This window comes from Phaseolus vulgaris, chromosome 6 (genome assembly GCF_051622355.1).
Source record: "Phaseolus vulgaris cultivar YP4 chromosome 6, ASM5162235v1, whole genome shotgun sequence".
Lineage (NCBI taxonomy): Eukaryota > Viridiplantae > Streptophyta > Magnoliopsida > Fabales > Fabaceae > Phaseolus > Phaseolus vulgaris.
Genome location: NC_143503.1, coordinates 12,310,401 through 12,319,662, shown reverse-complemented (window position 1 = coordinate 12,319,662; position 9,262 = coordinate 12,310,401).

Genomic DNA, 9,262 nt, shown 5'->3' with positions numbered 1-9,262 from the left:
AATCGGTTGTTTTACTGGCTTTCTTGAAAAAAAATTTGAAAACTTATCTTGTTTGTTTTGTGGATTAAAGCCTAAATCAGACTTTCCAAAAACACAGCTTTGAGATGCCAAAACATTCTCAAAGTTAGATTTCCCTTTCGAAAGGTTGTCCACAGTATCAACAAGATAATGCACTTTCTTCTCAAGGTTTTCACAATTTTCGCAAATGAAAGTGTCACACTTGCAAGAAGAATTTTTGAAATTTGTTTCCAGATTTTTGAAATCATTTTTAGATTTTTCAATCTCATCTTCAAGTGATTTTACTCTCTTTTCCAGCCAACTATTAATTTCTTTCAATCGGTTGTTTGAAAGCACCAATCGATTAGCTTCATCGTGAGTTTCTTGAAAACTTCAAGCAATTCACTATAATTCTATTCATTTAAAGAAGCACAAGAACTTACTTCACTTGAGCTGCAAGATTCATCATCATCTTCAGCAATCAAACAGATGTTTGCTTTCTCTTCTTCACTTGATGAAGAGCTTGATGATGATACTTCATTTTCATCCCAAGCTATGTAGGCTCTCTTTGTCTTGCTCTTCTTTTCCTTGTAGCTAGGTTTTTTTCTCCTTGCTTTTGTTTGGGCAATCTGCCTTTATGTGACCTTGCTCACCACAACCAAAACAAGTATAGTTATTGGAATTAAAATCATTAGATTTCTTGTTTCCATACCTATCTTTGTTGTTGTCCTTGTTGCGGTTCCTCTTCAAGAATTTGCTAAACTTTCTGGATAGCAAGCCAAGGTTTTCTTCATCGCTATCATCGCTGGATTCTTGTTTGCCTTTGTGCTTGGAAGCTTTTAAGGTTATACTCCTTACGTGTTTGTCTTCGCTTTCTTGAACATTGAGTCGATTCATCTCTAACTCATGTTCCCTAAGCTTGCCAAACAAAGAAGCCATACTCAAGGATGTTAGATCTTTAGATTCGGATGTAGCAGTTACCTTTGGTTGCCAAGCTCTATCAAGACATTTCAAAATCTTGATGTTTAGCTCTTCCTTTTCAAAGGTCTTGTCAAGGCTCATGAGATGATTAATGATGTGCGTGAATCTTTTTTGCACTTCAGCAATTGTTTCACCTTTGAGCATTCTGAACATCTCATACTCTTGGATTAGAGTATGCTTCCTAGCTCTCTTCACCTCATTTGTACCTTCATGAGTTACCTCCAAGGTGTCCCACATTTCTTTTGCAGATTTGCATTGAGAGACCTTGAAAAACTCATCTGAATTCAAAGCAGAGGTTATTATGTTTATAACAATGCAATCAAATTTGGCCTTCTTGCTTCCATTGAGACCAATGCTTTTCAATGGAAGATCCATCTTTTTCAAACTTGGGGACAAACGGACCATTTTCAATAGCATCCCAAATTCCTTTGTCAAGTGATTCCACAAAGATTTTCATTATCACTTTCCAAAATTGGTAGTTCAAACCACAAAACAGAGGAGGTATGTTGATTGAAGCACCTTCCCCAAAAGGTAGTCTAACAGCCATTTGAAAAACAGTTTTTAGGATCAACTTGAATAACTTTCAAGAACCAAGCTCTTGATGCCAATTGTTAGAATGGATGGCTTTAAACTAGAGGGGGGGGGGAGGGGTAAATGGTTTAAAGAGGGTTTTCACAAACTTTTAAGCCAAGAATGAAAATACTTTGATAAACAAATGATAAGAAATTCAGTTTGCCAAAACACAAAGCAAAAACAACAACACCAGAAAAACAATCGGTTGTTTATACCAGTTTCCAAATATTAAAACTGAATTTAAAGAGATTAAGGATAAAGAGAATGCACAGAGATGTTTATACTGGTTCATTCTAAACCCAGAGCTACATCCAGTCTTCTTAGAAACCACTAAGGAATTCCAATAAGCAATCAAACCTAGATCAGTTACACCACAAACAAAGAAGTGACCTTGATCCCCTCAAGACACACTCTCCTCTTGGTCAACACACCAACACTAAGAATGTTGATCTTGATCCCCTCAAGAACACACAACACTTCTCAGAAAACACACAAGGTTTCTTTCAACAGATACAAGGATTACCCTTGTTACATAATGAATCTGAAATCAATACAAGAGAAAATCCTATCACACACACTTTGATCAAACTCAATCTCTAAGCAATCTCAACTCTTTCAAAATCTATTCAATCTCAACAACTATGAAAAACTCAAATTTGTTTTTCTATTTGTAAAACAAAGTTGTTGTTTGTTATAAAATCTTAACAAACTATTAATTGCATTTAAAGATTGGTCAAAGCATTAAAAACTGGAGCGTAAACAGTTGGAAAAACATTTAATGCTCAGTCAAAGCACAAAACAGTTTTCTGTTATGGTACCAAAACAAACAATCAGTTGTTTCCACGAATCAATCGGCTGTTTTTGGTTTTGACAGCAAGTCAACCATAAAAACAGTTTTCAACCTTTTCTAAAAACACCTAAGTATAAGACAATTGGTTGTTTCGAAAAAACAACAGGTTGTTTTTCACTTACCTTGAAAAACACTTTTCTTTTAAAAGGATTGAGAGTGCTTACCCCAGATCCTATCTACAGGACAACTCAGCAACAGCAAGTACAACTAGCCTTCATCGTCCTTCAAAGGGTTTGGATTCTTCAAAGCTTGAACACCACTTGGTTCAACAATAATTTCCCCTTTAATTTCTTCACACTTCTTTTTGTATTTAATTTTAGTTGTTTTCAAAATTTAAAATAAAAATAGTTTTAAAAATAAAAATTCAAAATTTAAAATTCAAAATTCAAAATTTAAAATTTAAAATTTAAAATTCCTAATTTAAAATTCAAAATTTAAAATTTAAAATTCACAATTAAAAATTCAAACTTTAAAATTTAAAATTTAAAATTTAAAAATCAAATATAAAATTTAAATTTCAAAATTCAAAGTTTAATTTTTAAAAATAAAGAAGTCACAAATGACAAATATCTCCTCTCGTATATTTTAAAATAATAAAATAAAACATAAATATAAGGATAAAATTTGAATAAAATAAAATGATAGTTATGTGAGAAACCTTGTAAAGAAAGAGAAGGTAGTAGTTGAGGATAGACAAGAGTCTCACTTTGAAAAAGTTAAATATATGAACACGAATTCATAGTTTTTCTTGAATTCAATAATTACATGATATATATTTTCAAAGACCGTATAAGTTTCATCTCTCACGTAAGAATGGAACTGAAAACAATTAAAATCCAATAAAAATAATGAGAAAATTACAAGACAAAACATATTACCTTACTATCAATATAAAAACACCTCTAAAAATATATGTTGAAATACCAGTTAGCATTAATTTATATATCATAATTTCGGCTAAAAAGCATATTAATATTTTTTTTAAACATAGCAAATCGAACCCTTAAGAACATAAAAGACAGAATAAAACTTTTAAAACTTTGATAACCTATGTTTAATGTAACATCCTTAATTTTACCCATATATAATGTAATAAAAGTAAAACAAGCAATATCTAATTACAAATAACATATACTACTTTCTCATATGTGTATCTCAAAAGAAATATCCCTCTTCATAGGGATTTAATATATATACATCTAAAGTTTTAACAACAAAACAAAACATTCAAATAAAACTATCTCATTCTCCAGCTGTTCACTAAGGAGCTCTATCACCTGAAATCTCATCTGCTCCCATGTAAAACACAATCATCACAGATAAAGAAACAAACACAAACAAATAACAGGGTAAGCTATCTATATAAAAAGTTTTGATATAATTTAAATTTCAAATTAATAAGCATAATTCATCAATTCTCATATGATTTCTCAAACCATCAAGTGTCTATTACATTCATAAAATTCATCTTTTATATGTCAGACTTTTACTGACTCACAACACATAGACACTTGACTCTACTTCCGGAAGACTCGTGTATTGAAATTAGCATCTAGAGACCTGCACCTGTCATACTACTGCTGTGAAACCCACACAGCCATGCACATAATTATCTCAATATCTCATCATCTTCATATGACAAGGTAAATCCATTTGATATGCTCTGATCAGTTCTTTCAAACCTCAGAATCAGCCAAATGGACCTCCTTCGACTCTCACCAACTGAATAACTTCATCTATTTGATTCCATTATATCAGTAGAGTCAGGATCGTCTCATTCACAGGACACTCACAAATCAATACACCCTAATAACAATCTCAACATGGTATTTCCTTTCCTGAAAATACTACGTCTTGATCACACTTTAACCTCATTACATACATCATTTAACATATCAATGCACCACTCAATCACTTCATATATATATACTTTCTAAACAATCCAAATATATCTCAAACTTTACTTAAAACACATAACTAATTCCAAATATATGCTCTTTAAATCAATCATCATCTGAAATCACACAACCACTTCTCATCAAACATCTCACTTAAGTAATTCAACCAAAATATTCAAAAAGAATAGTTCAACTCATTTATATTATCATTCAAACACTTTCAATTCTCAATCACAAACAGTTTCAACAAATTATTTCCATAAAGATTCAAAATCAACCATTCCAGTCAATATATTACTTTACTCTTTAAAAGAGACAATCCTGCAAGAAAAACAATTAGAATTGGTGACCACGTCACCTCCACATCCAGAATCTTCTAACATAGGGTTTTATTGAAAATAATAAGACTAGCTTCCTTACCTGAACTTTAGTTGATGCTCACTAAGAGCTCCAAATCTATCCAAAAGCTTAAAGGTAATTAACCTGCACCACAGAGTCCTAATCAAAATCTAACTATATAACTAGGACCTTGAGTTAACAGAGATTAACCCTAAAGCTAAAAGAGTCACATGTAAAACTCATGTAGACAACCTATCAAGTTCAAGGATGTCAGAATCATAGAGAGAAGGAGAGGAAAGAAAAAGGGAAACTTTTAGAGAGATGGTGGTTATTTTAAAATGAAACCTGGATAACTGAATTTTCTATTTATATGTCATTTTCATTTTAATAATACAATATTCAGGTATCATTTAAAATATATCACTTCTACTCTAAGGTTATTTTCTAGATCCTTACATTTAAAAATAAAGTGTGAAATTAAGATCTTTAAAACTAAAAACTAACATTTTGGCAATAAAATATAACTTGGCTAATATTAATTTATAAAAAAACTAACATATTATAATGTAAATATTTATATTTATTATTACAGTGACATATAAACTTAAAAATATAACTTGTAATTCTTTTTATAGTAATTATACAAATAAAATATTTGTTTTAATTTATATTTTAAATTTTTTTTAAATATATTAATTTTAATTTTAGAAAAAAAATTATAATTTACATCACATCTTACCGTTCTTAGTAAAAAACATATATCCAAACACATCTTTAACATATTTGGTCATACTCAATTGCTAAAAAAAAAAAAACAAAACAAATAAATATTTTAAAATATAATTTATCAAATCAGTATTAACCGTAATTTTATTAAAGTGATCTCTTTTATCTTAGTATAAATATTATTTTTATACTTTTATTTTTTCAATAACATTATATTAGAGTTTCATTAATTTTTAATTTATTTTAATCTCATATTTATTTTTTCATCATAGATTATCTTTGGAAGGACTTTACATATATGGGAGAGGATATTGGAAAAAGATTTCATATTACATTCAAACAAAAGATGCAACTCAGGTGGCGAGTCATGCACAAAAATATTTTATGTGTAACAATATGTCAAAAGAGCAAAAGAAAAGGAAAAACATTCATGACATGGTATTAAGTCAACCAATGCAAGTGCAAGAAGGGATACACTTCAATCCTCCTATCAACATGCCTCATCTAGTACATCTAAATCTTGTTAATATATCTCATCAAATACCACCAATAATAGGAATGATGCAGTCAAATCATATCAACCATATAAATCATCATCCACAATAAAATGGAATACATCAAATAATGGAGGGCAATTCTATCAACAACGTAGTATATCCTACACAGTTTGATTAGATGCAATCAAGATGGAGATGAACTCTATTAACAATATAGTGCATCCTACATAGTTTAATCATATGCAACTATATATAATGTATAAGTTGGTCATGAGGATTATGTAATTGTTTTGAATAATAATAATATATGGACAAGTCATTAAATCTTCTAACTTAATACTTATACCACATTTTATTATTTTAATAATAAATCTTCCATAAATATTATCATATACAAATCATTGCATTATTGTCACTCTAGCAATTACTCAATTATCATACACAATATTTCAGTTTATTACACTCGGTAATTCAAAATATGATAAGTCACAAATACATATGATATCTCCATGCATATCAAATTTAAGTATTCAAATAAAACATCAAGCTTCACTCAACAACATATTTTGGGTTGAAAAAAAAAAATTATCTCGACATAATTTGCGCTTAAACGACATGGTTGCCATTTGAGCGAAAACACTTACAGTAAAAGAAACTGTTTTAATCTCTTTTTCATTTAAGCTAAAAAATTACATAAAATAGAACTTTTTGCATAATTAAAACAACAATCCACCAATCAAAATTCTCCAATTTTATCTATTCTAACATGTTTCATAATCTTACTACAAAAATCAAAACCATTATTAGTTGAGAGTTTAAAAAATCAAAACAACACATTTATATGAAAAGAAAAAGAAGATATACAATTACTTGTTATTATGATGAGAGAGAGAAGAGAAAAGGTTCTTATATAAAACTGATGTGTATTGTTGTGTGTTGATAGAGTAGCTATTTATACACAAGGTAACACATGAGTACCTTTAACACCCCTTTAAACTCATTGTTGGATTAGCCATAATCATGAAAAATTTATGTGTTTCAATATTTTTTAAATATGAAATTGTACATTTGCATTTTTTAGTTTTATCATTATCATATGTGTATTTAAATTTATTAAAATAAACTATAAATTCATATTGTAATATTTTAATTCATCGTAAACTTATGTCTATTTGTATTTTTTAAATATTAATATGTGTATTTGCATTTTTTTATTTTTATATTTTTGTACATTCGCATTTTTTATTTTTAACAGTACCATATGTGTATTTCTATTTATTAAAAAGAACTATAATATATAATATACAATTTATTTTTATCATTTTTTAAATTCTATTTCGAATTTGTTTTTTTTTTAAATGTATTTTTTAATGAAATGAATGGTAATTTTTTTAAAAAATGGATGTTATAGGTTATGTAAAAATTTACCTAATAATATAAGAAAAATGAATGCAACAGTGAGTGATTTGTTTTAGTTAATTAAACAGTAGAATTGATTATTAGAATAGTGGAAAAAAATAAAAAGGTTTAAGAAGGGGAGTGGGAAGTTTTTGAAAGTAGTTACATTTGATTTTTAAATAATAAAATTTTAAAAAAAAATTTAAAAAAAAATTAAAAAAAAAATAAAAAGACAAATTTGTGCAAGATAACAATAAAATAAAATGACAAAATAACTAAAACAAATTAATAAAATAAAATATTGATAATAATAAAACACGAACAAATTTTTCTACAAGAAACACAATTGATAATAACAAAATAAAAAGGAATACCTTTATATATAACCTTTATATATGAATATTGTATTTTGAATTTATAAGAATTAATTAAATAAGGAACCGATGAGAGATTAAGCGTAAATTGTGAAAACAAACTAAATAAACCGTTTATTAATCTTTTATAACATACCATAATTTAATTTAAGTTCATAACATTTATATTTTTAAATATATTTTTTTAGCATAAATTTTATAACATTTAAATCTGTACTACTTAAATTTATTAGTTTAAAATTTTCAATTTCTTTTTTTTACGAAATATAAATCAAGCCTAATAAATATTTAAATGAGAATAATAATTTTAATGAAAAAGTAGTGTACCGCCCTGGTGGTCGGGTGTGACGACGTGGCATCCTCCTACAGTATAGGCGTGTTGACAAGACGCCAGGTTGGCAGAAGGGAAGGAAGTCGGGGGGTTCGTGTAGTCGTCAGTTGTTAAGTTGGCGTGTTCCGATCGCTAGCTTACCAGAAGCGGCGATCGCCAAGTTGAAGATGAAGTCGCCAGATGTAGATTCAGGCGGCCTAGTCGTTGGAGATCGCCAGAGCGAGCACATCGCCGAAGATGAAGGAGAAGCAGATTGTGAAGGCGGCCGGCGAGACCACAGGGAAGGAGTATGAAGGCCCCTAACTCGCCAGTTCCAGTAGAGATCGCACTCCTAAGTTAGCTGCGCACTGGGCAGTACCATGCGTAAGTAACTTAGCCAAAATGAGAGTAGAAGCAGCGCCAAGTCAGGGAGCCTCCAGATGATGTCACGTGTACAGTTGGATGCGAGCCACGTGTCCAAGTCTGTAACTGCCAGGTGAGAGAAAGCTACCAGGTATATAAGAGTTCTTAACAAACTTTATGAGGTACGCACGTTCAGTTCATACACTTTACGCTTGCGAGCGACAGAGCTGATTGTGAGAGAGGATTTGCACGGTTCTTGTTCTTAGTATTTGGTGATACCGTCACTGACTTGAGCGTCGGAGTGCGATCGGCCGCAGCGGCGCCGTACTGTTTCTTTGCAGGTTCTTGAGGTAGATCCCGTAGAGGAACGGAGGTGAGAAGCGGTGCGCACGCCGATCCTTTGACGAGGCAGTCTCCAGCGTTCCGGTCAACAGGCAGGATCAAGTAGTATTTTAAATATTTTATCTAGTTATCTAATTTTGACAAATAAATAATATTATTAATATCTTACCGTTATCTTTTTTTTTTATCTAGTTTGGATTACATATTATAAACTTTAAAATAATTTCAAATGTTAAAGAAAAATAGTAGTCCTTTTAAGCGTAATATTATGAAAATGTTATAGTTATTTATTTTGTTTTATTGTTGAAAAATTTAAACGAAACATTATTTACATTTTATGCTGAATTTGTAGTGAGTTAGAAAGAAAAAAAAAACATTGAAAAAAAAAAGAAAGAAGGAAGAATAGTGGAAGTGTTGAGTGAGGAATGGTGAAATGAGTTGAATGTTTCACAACAACATTTTATGCGTAACAATATATTAAAAAGTAAAAGAATTAAACAACATGTAACAATATATTAAAAAGTAAAAGAATTAAACAACATGGTGTTAACTCATCCTCGTAATAATATTCAAAATTTGACTTCTTTTAGTACAAATCTTGTCATTTCACAATC